The sequence below is a fragment of the Rutidosis leptorrhynchoides genome, chromosome 5, assembly GCF_046630445.1.
Source record: "Rutidosis leptorrhynchoides isolate AG116_Rl617_1_P2 chromosome 5, CSIRO_AGI_Rlap_v1, whole genome shotgun sequence".
NCBI lineage: Eukaryota > Viridiplantae > Streptophyta > Magnoliopsida > Asterales > Asteraceae > Rutidosis > Rutidosis leptorrhynchoides.
The window spans coordinates 60,214,646-60,225,717 of record NC_092337.1 but is presented as its reverse complement, the minus strand read 5'-3'; the positions used below and the strand labels follow the sequence as shown (position 1 = coordinate 60,225,717).

The 11,072-nt window shown below is 35.1% G+C and overlaps 1 long non-coding RNA gene across 1 annotated transcript; it reads left to right on the top strand.

The window, feature by feature from the left end:
* The first annotated feature begins 5,144 nt into the window (after nt 1–5,144).
* Nucleotides 5,145–5,867, top strand: LOC139848397 (uncharacterized). Its single transcript, XR_011759941.1, has 2 exons — nt 5,145–5,307; nt 5,473–5,867. It is a non-coding gene; the product is annotated as an uncharacterized lncRNA (long non-coding RNA).
* The last annotated feature ends 5,205 nt before the right edge of the window (nt 5,868–11,072 follow it).

Below are 11,072 nucleotides of genomic sequence, written 5' to 3'. Positions count from 1 at the left end.
CTTGAACGAGAAAATATTTTGATCAAAATTACAAACCGATTTGTTTTCTGAAAACCAATTTTCAATGCGTTCATTACCATTGAACGTAAAATCCTAAGAATTCACCAGAATTCATTAGATCACCTGAACCAAATCGGGTGTCAACCGTAAGAACGGTGGTTGCATAGCACGGTCAAAGACAAGACCTTGTGCCAGACCGAAAAACTATAGGGTGATCTTTACTATTGCTCCTACCAAGGATAGTAATTGCATCCGACACGTTACAAACCATAATCAAGAGCATGTCATGGAACATTGCCTTAACAGTTGCTTGTTCAACGCTTTCCTTTACAATCGGACGGTAGTTTACCGAAAGGTAATATACGGAGCAAGTATTCTGGACGTGTTGCTTTCCCAATACAAGGTTAGCAAGTGGGTGACACAAAACCATAAGTTTTAAGCTAAAATTTTCAAATCTAAAACCCACAAAACCCACAAAAACAATTTCGCAAACACCGGTGAAGGGTTATTCCGAAAAACTTATCTAGGGTAAAAGCTAGATTGAATTTTCAAAAGATCAAATGTTTTCATAAAGATCTAATTTCCTAAAGGATCTAAATTTTCATAGTCATGTGGGACTGTAAACCACAACGTTACTATCATTGTTCATACTGCCAAATCGAAATCACTGATGTACAAAGTGTGAAGAATAAAGAAGTGATTCTTGTATTTTTATTTCAAGACTATATTGCTTGAGGACAAGCAACGCTCAAGTGTGGGAATATTTGATAATGCTAAAAACGAACATATATTTCATAGCATTATCCCTCAAGAAAGACAAGCTTTTAGTTGCAATTGTTCTATCTACAAGTGATATTCGTTTAAATAATAAAAGGTGAAGACAAAAGACAGATTCGACGATTTGAAGATGCAAACGACCAAAAAGCTAAAAAGTACAAAGTACAATTAAAGTGGTTCAAATTATTGATGAGAAACGTCTAAAAATTACAAGAGTACGAGCCGCGAAACGCAAAGTACAAGATATTAAATAGTACGCAAGGACGTTCGAAAATCCGGAACCGGGACCAGAGTCAACTCTCAACACGCGATGCAACGGACTAAAAATTACAAGTCAACTATGCACATGAATATAATATAATATATAAATTTATAATTAATTCTTAAAATTATATATATATTATATTATATATTAAAACCGTCGGCAAACAAGAAAACAAAAGTTATGTGAGCTGTCCCTAGACTCCATGCGATCGCATGGCAAATGCAAAGGAAGCCCGTGCGATCGCATGGCCCTGAAATGCTGGCCACATCTATAAAAGGCGACGAATTCTACACGAAAAATATCCATCCTTTATCAATCTCTCTCACAGATATATATATATAAATATCCATCTATAATTGTACCATAATTGAGGTTTGGACAAAAGATCGACACTTGTAGAAATTGGACTATAGGCTATTAATGAACTTTATATTTGTTTAATTGAATGATAGTTCGTTAATTTAATATAAAGATTTACAATTGGACGTAATTATAAATAACCATATACACTCGATCGGACACGATGGGCGGGATATTTAAAAGTACTAATAATCGTTCATTTAACCGGACACGGGAATGAATTAATAGTCAATGGACTCATTAAAACAGGGGTGGATTACATGCAAGGACACTTGGAATAATTGATAATAAAGTATTAAAACCTTATTACAGTTTAAGTCCCCAATTAGTTGGAATATTTGACTTCAGATATAAGGATAATTTGACGATGACACTCGCACTTTATATTTATGACTGATGGACTGTTATAGATAAAAACCAGATGAACATATCGAATAATCCAGGACAAAGGACAATTAACCCATTGTAATAAACTAAAATCAACACGTCAAACATCATGATTACGGAAGTTTAAATAAGCATAATTCCTTTATTTCATATTTCATCGCACTTTTATTTACTGTCATTTTATTTATCGCACTTTTAATTATCGTACTTTTTAATTATCGCAGTTTTATTTGTCGTCATTTTATTTATCGCACTTTAAATTATTGCATTTTAATTATCGTCATTTACTTTACGCTTTAAATTGAGTTGTTTTTATTATTTTACATTAGGTTTTAATTGCGACTTAAGTATTAAAATCGATAAATCGGTCATTAAACGGTAAAAACCCCCTTTTTATAATAATAATATTATTTGTATATTTATATATTTACACAAATATAGTTTTAAAAAAAATATAGCGTTAAACTTGGCTAGTTCCCTGTGGACGAACCAGACTTACTAAAAACTACACTACTGTACGATTAGGTACACTGCCTATAAGTGTTGTAGCAAGGCTTAGGTATATCCACTCTATAAATAAATAAATAACTTGTGTAAAATTGTATCGTATTTAATAATATTTCGTAATAAAAATATAACTATTTCGTACACTACCCTGCACACATCACCCCTCATGAATGGAGATCGCCTCATAAAAAACAATCTTCCGATTAAATTTCAATTGTTGAATCTTGCACACGATTAGTAGGTGTTACCCGTTGAACTTTTGCTTATGAAAACGTACTTAGTCTACTGAGTAGAGGGCGATGTCTTTGAACTCGTTTGCCGTTTGTGTAGGCGAGATATGCATCACACAACACTCTCCCTGACAATATCAAGTCCTCATAGTTATGTTCGTTATGGTCATGAACATTAGCCTGGTTCTGCGAGAGCTTATCAAGTATTGTGCCCCAACAATACCCTTCGAAGCCATACTTCTTGTAATGGAGCATGATTTGTCTAAGTGTTGTGTGCTGCTTCAGCCTCTACTGGTTCTTCAATTAATGGTTCTTCATTAGATCCTCGTGCTGGTTCTGCATACATCCTATGCTGGTCATGAAGATACCTTCAATCTTAAATTAGCTTGTGCTGATAGTAAAGACATTACACGTACTGGACACTTAAACACAACATACAATGTTGCTTATAGATGATTAAACTTATGCTGGCCTGCACATTACAACTAGTGTTTATTATTGTGTTTTGTCATAATTAACTCCTTAATTCTGTAGGGTACTCAACAGTTGTCATGATCTTCAACTCTTCAAGCGAAACCAAAATCTTCATCATCATAGCCGACGACTATAATTTAGCCAGGAGCTATTTTCTCTTGCTAGCCGGCGGCTAATGGTTAGCCGACGGTTGTTTTAACTCGTTTGGAAACTCTTTGAAATCTGGCCGATTAGCAACTTGATTTGACTTTTCTTTATGCTTCCTTTATCTTTCTACTTTAATTCATTTTAACACCAAATTAGCATCAAATTTTAACTTATCACCTTTAAACACATATAAACCATTTCAAATACAAATTGCGTTAAATGTTCATAGAAACGGAATATATTTTAGTTTAAATGGACAACATATCGCCGTAAAAGTGTTTACAAAATATGTATAAAATAGATGATATATATAAATTAGAGTATATAAAATATGATACTTAAGACTGTTTGTCGCTCCTTAAAGTTTTCTTCAACCTCATTCCTTTTTTCTATTTCTAAAAAAAAAAAAAATTTAAAATCCTAGATCTAGTTTTTATATTCAACGCCGTCATCATCATTTTTTTTATCTTCCTCATTTGTGTTGTTGCATGTGCAGATCTCCTATCCCAGCCATCGGCATCTCGCTAGTGGTTTAGACGTTTCTTTTCTTTATTCGTCATAATGATTAGTCTCTGACCATCTTTTCTTTCTCGTGGTCTTCTCGTAATAGAAGGTACAACGAGTTCGGATTTCTAGAGTTTTGTCGATTCTTGTTTATCCCTTTTGGTCGTATCCCATATGTATTCTACTTCCGTTCTGGTGGTTTTCGTGTCCTTAGTTCTCACTGGATTGTCTCTGTCGCCCAGATCTCCGATATCTAGTGCGCCTTCTTTGTGGATATAGGTGTTCTCGTTGCATCGGTGTGTTTGCTTCTTCAAAAAAAAAAAAAAAAAAAAAAAAAAAGTTCCGTCTAGCCGGAGATTATGGCTTTCACCTTATTTCCTTTCTTTAATCAGGCGACGATTACCTTTTAGGTTTTATGGTTTGTTGCATCAGGCTATACGCGAGTTTTTTTTTATGTTGATCAGAGCTCCATTATCTGGTAAAGGGGTAGATTGGTGGTTTTTCGGCCGTTGGCTCATTGGCCGAAGTTTCTATTTAGGTTTTCTTTCTTGTTTGTTCAGGGTTGTGATGACATTTGCGACTTTCTCTCACTTAGGGGCTTTTGTCTTGGAGTATTCTCGAAGGTTTGTGATGTTTTTCAGTGGTGGTCCTTGCAGCTTCTATGGTGGGTCGATGGGGGGTTTGTTGGTTATTTATTCATTTGTTGTGGTAACGATTGATGTTCTTCCGATCGTTTGTCGTTTGATTTTTGTTATTTAATGTAGTGGGTTATTAGTTTTTTTTTTTTTTTTTTTTTTTTTAAAGTTAGATTGTTTACTTTCCTTTTAAACGGATTTTTCCTCACTTTTGGTAGGACCAATTTTGAAGGTTACTTATGTCGTTGCATGTATTGATTATGTTTGAAACTAGTTATGTATTGATTATATTTATTGATTTTCGTAACCGTTTTAATGTTTAATCTACTACTACTATGTTTGAAACTAGTGATTCTCCTTCATGGTCACGGAGGTTCGTCTGCAATAACTCCGGGTTACTCGCAAAGCGTGTAATCGCCCTGGACTTGGTCAGTTAAAAAAATAGTTAGAATATCCAGGTTTAAAAAAATGTATGCATTTTTTTTTATGAAAATAAAATAAATAAAAATAAATAAAATATACGGAGTAGAAGGTTTCAACTTTGAACACGTGACGTTAATTAAATGGAAAAAGATCCGGTACAGGGGCATAAAAGTCCAACTACGTTTCACATGGTTGCGTTGAAAGAACCACAACCGCCCACGTATGCCAGCACAAACCGACCCAAAATCGAGAATAATCCACTGGCTCTCATTAAAATCCAACCGTCCATCCCTCAACTTGTGCTCCATCACAGTCGTTGGATCATTCCAAAAGGTCAATAAATAACCCTAAATCACAACCTATCTTCTTTACCTTTATTCCTCCATCCCTTTTTTTATGCCCGAACTTCTTCGCCATGTTATCTTCAGATCTTTTTCTTTCGCAGTTTCAGGTGATCAAATTAGCATATTCTCGTTCATCGTTCTTCGATCTACGTTTTGCCTACCGATTTGATCCGATTCGATTCAATTCAACAATTGATGCCGATTGACCCTTTTATTCGAGATTTGGATCCCTCGATCTCGATTCACCTATACAGGTTCGTTAATACAAATTTTCGCGGTACCTATACAGGTTCGTTAATACAAATTTTCGCGGTATCTGTTTGGCTTATTAGATCATAACTGTCAATTTACTTTTTCTATTTTGTGTCTGCGTTGATTCGATTAATTAATTACTGTTTATTATTTCAATTGTTCTTCAGATCACTGGATTTGATGTTATCGGTTGATTTTGACGGAAGAGAAAAGATCTGTGGCCACAACTGACGAATGGTAGTAATTCGGATCTTCAATTGGTTTATGGATCGGAAGTTTGAATAAGGCTGTGAATGATTGTTATAGGTTCATGATGTAACTATAACATGTACTCATAGTTGAGATATTGAAGCTGTGCGTGGATAGGTGAGGTTAGTTTGTAAGATCTGGTTGTGGTCTTGCTTGTGATGTTGTGAGTCTGGCCTTTGCCATATCAGGTGCGCTTGTATGGCAGGTCAAAAATAGTCAATGAAAAAATTGCGTTTTGTGTTTTGGATGGAAGGAGATGGTACGGTGTTTGTTGGCCGGCTCTCCTTCCATTCCGTGTGTGCCTGTGTTTCTTCTTCTTTGCCTCTTTACCTTATCTGTTTAATTCGCGCCAAAATGATTGAAGAACGACATAAAAAAAAATGATTTATAAAAAAAAATGATTTTGTGATTATTGCTAATAAAATCATCCATACAGCAAATAGTACGTAACAAATTCAATCAGTCTCGTCAGGAAATACCGGTGCCATTCTTACCCCATGATTTGAGGTACACAATCATTTATTCCAAAGCTAATTTATTATATCGCTACAAATTATTCCAAAGCTAATTTAGTTTTTACGTCTTCTCATTTTATTCGACTACAATTATGATGCCGAACTTAACGGGTACTATTTAAAAAGCATGCTACAGTATTATCTTAGTTTTAGTTATTGTACAGGCTGATTTCTGTTTACTACTTTCTATTATTAATTATTATTTTTAATTGTTAATTGTTAATTACTGTATTAATCAAGTAGCTCTAAAACGAGTATATAGTTTGTTCATACACTTTCTTGTTTCTTCTAGTGTTTATATTCATCATATTGTTTTATATCACATGTTAGCGGTGTATTTGATGAACGTTTCCGCGTCGTCGATTGTTGTAATATTATTAATTGTACATTTTAGCTAGCCCTGCGTTTTGGTTAAAGCAGGCTCGTGTCCTATGTTCCCTTGTTTAAGTTGGTCATGGTAGAACTAGTTGAAAATTTTAAGTTGAATTCGTACTAGTATTGTTGATTTTGACTTGGAGCGGTGGATGGACAGCATGATGAATTCCCTAATTTCTCTCATAAATACGAAATGTATGTAGCTCGAGATGAATGATGCTGATACCGTTTTTGTTTCTCGATACTCGCATGTTCACAGTAGGGGGTGATGGGCTTTTTATTTCTAGTACATGATGGTCGTGGGTTTGATATTCTACAATTTAATCTGTGAATCCATCGTTTTGGAGGATCGTTGAAACTTATTAACAAATTAAGTATATATACACGGACTAGCTTTTATCGTAATACATGTGAAATGATTTTTCAGTTTCACTTCATGTACTCGTTGTCACCACTTTGGCTTACATATTACTAGTATTATTTTTACATATTAATATTTATTAAGAGTATTATATATTATATTGATTTGATTTTGATGAGGTTGGGGTGTTAGTTCGTATTTTGCAGGCGTTTTTGGGATGCCTTCTAGTAATTTGCAAGGTAATTTGTTAATATTACTAGTATTATTTTTACATATATTAATATTTATTAAGAGTATTATATTGATTTGATTTTGATGAGGTTGGGGTGTTAGTTCGTATTTTGCAGGCGTTTTTGGGATGCCTTCTAGTAATTTGCAAGGTAATTTGTTAAACGTTGATGCGTCACATGTAGCTAGCTCAATTGAAGTCGGTTTTAGATTTTAAATAAATCAATGCTGCTATCGTATTTTGCACACGTATATACGATGTTAATGTCATTTTTTGCTATCCATATATAAATCGTGACCTTTTTATAGGGGAGTTCTTAAATTCAGACAATAAGGCTACCTTCCTTTTGCCTGAACGAACCAGTATTGTTCAAGTAAAATCATGACCATTGAGAAATCATGACCATTGAGATTCGAAATAAAATTTTAAATTAATAATATTTTTAAAGTCTAATTGACCCTCGTTTTTTAGGGTTTTGAATATTAGGGTTTTGCATGTAATGGAAAAGCTGAAAAAACCCGAACTTTGATCTGAACCGAACTCGAAAAACACCAAAAATAACCCGACTAGGTACATGAACTGGTGGTAGTGGTTTTTTTTTTTTCCCCATCTAAATTGAAAATTACGTTATCTAGTGTCCTAATTCAAGTATTTTCTCCTAAATTAAAAATTTGGTTTTCTAGAGTCATGATGCAAGTATTTTCGTTCCCACGTGTTTCAAAACTCACGATTCTGCCGCTTCTAGTCCGACCCCCAACCATTTCATAGCGCTTGAAGAACACACAGTTTGATTGGAATGGAGAGATTGAAGAAAAGGCTCAGGATGAATGTAGGAGTCTTGTGAGCTGTATGCGGTGAGAGTCGCACAGCATGGTAATGATGTGGGGTTTGCGTAATAGAAATAAGTTGCAACTCTAATTGTATGTGAAAACAATTGGATACTGTAGGTAATCAGACATTGGGTTCTTTAGTCTTGACTCTTACCATTGACATATAGATCCATTAGCTCAAGTGGTAAGAGCGCCCGTAAAATTATTTATGGGAGGATAGTGGTTCGATTCCACTTGGGTCTCCAACATATAAACTTCCTTGAGGGTACTTGTTTTAGTAGTCGAAAACGTAATTCAAACCTGAACGTTACAATGATCTATTTAGAGTAACTTTAAAACTTTACGCCTGTTTTGAAGATGGTATCTGTGTAGAAGATTGAAAATATGCAGTGCTTATGAGAATCATATATTTGATGTTGCCCGTCTCCTTGTCTAGTTTGGTGTAAAGAGTGACCATAAACGACTCAAAGTTGGCCGGTTCAAGATGTTTAATGACATGGTAGGTATCTGAGGCGGGTGTTGCTCTAGTGCCTAAAAACGCCGATTAGTCTGCGTGGTAACTATCACTGTTGTATGGATGTATAGAAAGTGTTGTGGCATATTTAGTTAGAGTAATATATGAATCGTAGCTGAAACATTCTCAATGTTTCTACCATAAACTTTTCTGAATACTTGGTAGATATTTGTATTACGATTTACGAGGACTAAATCTTACGATTATAAAAATCCATAAGGAGTGTAAACACGTTCTTTAGTATGCGAAGAAACAATCTTTTCCGATTAAATAATATTCTATTCACTTCATTTTTTTCTATCCACTTGAATTTTCATTAAATAATATACGTAGTAATATAATGATAATTATAGTCGAACGAACAGGTGTCTAAAAGGTTTATATGGATGAATAAAAACAAATGAAAGGATATCTTATGATCATCGAACAAGATTGTGAAAATAAGTTTAACTACCAATAATGTGGAGAAATTAGTTGAAAGTCATATGAGATTACTTCTACGGAGTGTTTATCATTCCCGAACTTGTGAAACTGTCTTGAAGAAGTACGTAGTCAATGTGTAGGACGGACAGTAGAGGTTATCTCCTTATATGTGTTAAGCACATTCTTTTTCTTAAATATATTCATTCATGTGTCAATCCGATTTTTTGCTTTAACAACTAATTATGTAATTATGTATGGTATGTTGATCATGGCCAACCAAAATGATTCCCAATTAATAGATCCACGCTGGACTAATTGACTATTTACACCCAGAGCAAAGCAACCTTACCCATTTTTAAATATTTAGGCCAAAATGGAAGTTAGAACAATTGACAACCGCATATTTTAGTCATAAGTTTGTTCGGAAATTTACACTACCTAATTTTTCAACAACTAAAAGTGTTATATATGGATCATAACTAAAAGTGTTATATATGGATCATCTGCTCACAATTTTAAGGTTCCGTTTAAGCGTTAGAGAAGCAAATTATTCGGGCTGTCCGCAAAACGATTAGTCGCCCTAAAGATTATTCGACTTGTAAAGCGGGTCGAAAATCAAGGCATACAACAAAAATCAAATTGTCAACTTGAGGGTCTAAACATTTTATTGCATGAGTATGTTTCTTCAGGTCTGATCCAGGGAGCTCGAATAGCTAATTCGGAGGTTATCGTGTCTCATTTATTCTACGCCGATGACGTTATGATTGTTTCAGAATGGAATTCTTTGGACATGGAGAACATTATAAGGTTGTTCTCTTTGTTTCATGATATTTCTGGATTGAAGATTAACATAGATAAGTCCAAGGTTTATGGTGTGGGTGTTATGGAAGTGGAATTAGGCATCATGGCTACTCAAACAGGTTGTATGGCTGGTGCTTTTCCACTTAATTATTTAGGGCTTCCTCTTGGTGCCAACATGAAGTTAGTGAAAAACTGGAAGGTGTTGGAAGATCGATTTGTTAAAAAGTTATCCAGATGGAAAGGTAACTTGTTATCTATGGGAGGACGTCTAACGCTCATTTAGGTAGTTTGGGCATTTATTTTTTTTCATTATATAAATGCCCAGTTGGTGTTCTTAAAAAATTGGAGAGTTTACGTTCTAGATTTTTTTGGGGAGGTGGTGAAGAAGGGCGAAAGATGACGTGGATTAATTGGCAACAAGTTCTAGCTCCATATTCTAAAGGTGGCCTTAATGTGGGGAGCTTAAAAGCTTTCAACTTGGCTTTATTGTTGAAATGGAGGTGGCGATTGTTGACCGACAGCAAGGCGTTATGGGTGAAAGTTATCAAGGTAATTCATGGTGATGAGAATTCGGGCGCTCAGATCAGACATAATAGGCGTGGTACATGGGGTTCCATCACTTCTTCTTGGTCTGATCTACATACTCAAAATATAATTCTCAATAATGTCTTCAAGAGAAAGGTGGGAAATGGCGCAAACACTAAATTTTGGAAAGATATTTGGATTGGTGATTGCTCGCTTGCTTCCAGGTTTGGTCGTATTTTTTCTCTTGATATGAATGGTGATTGTACTATTGCAGACAGGTTCATCAATGGGGTTTGGGTTTGGGACTGGTCTCGGGAGTTAACTTCTTGTCGTCATCAGGCTCTTTTGCAAGATTTAAAGTTGGTTATCGATTCTTTCGTGTTGGGGGATCAAATGGATTCGTGGGCTTGCACTATCTCGAAACAAAGCTGTTATTTAGTTAAAGATGGGAGAATGATGATAGACAATATGTTGTTACCTTCGAATGGCCATTCTACTCGTTGGATTAACACCCTTCCTCGCAAAGTTAATATTTTTATGTGGAGGGTGGAGTTGAATAAACTTCCATCTCGTCTCAATCTGTCTAAAAAGGGCTTGGAAATTATGCACATTGATTGTCCTTCATGCGGATTCAGCGTCGAATCAACGGAGCACGTCTTGTTTGAATGTCCGATCGCATCTCAAGTGTGGTCCAGAGTGCAACTTTGGACTAATGCAGATATGCCTCACTTTTGCTCTTGGAATCAAGGTTTGGCTTGGTTAAACAATTGGAATTTTACGGCAAGAGTGAAGGACCATATGTTCATTATTATGGCTGCTTATTTGTGGATTATGTGGAGGTACAGGAACAATGTGATCTTTGGTGAGAACAAGATGAAGAAAGCAGATCTTTTTGATTCTATATGTAATTTCTCGTTTAATTGGATTAGATATAGAAGCAAATGT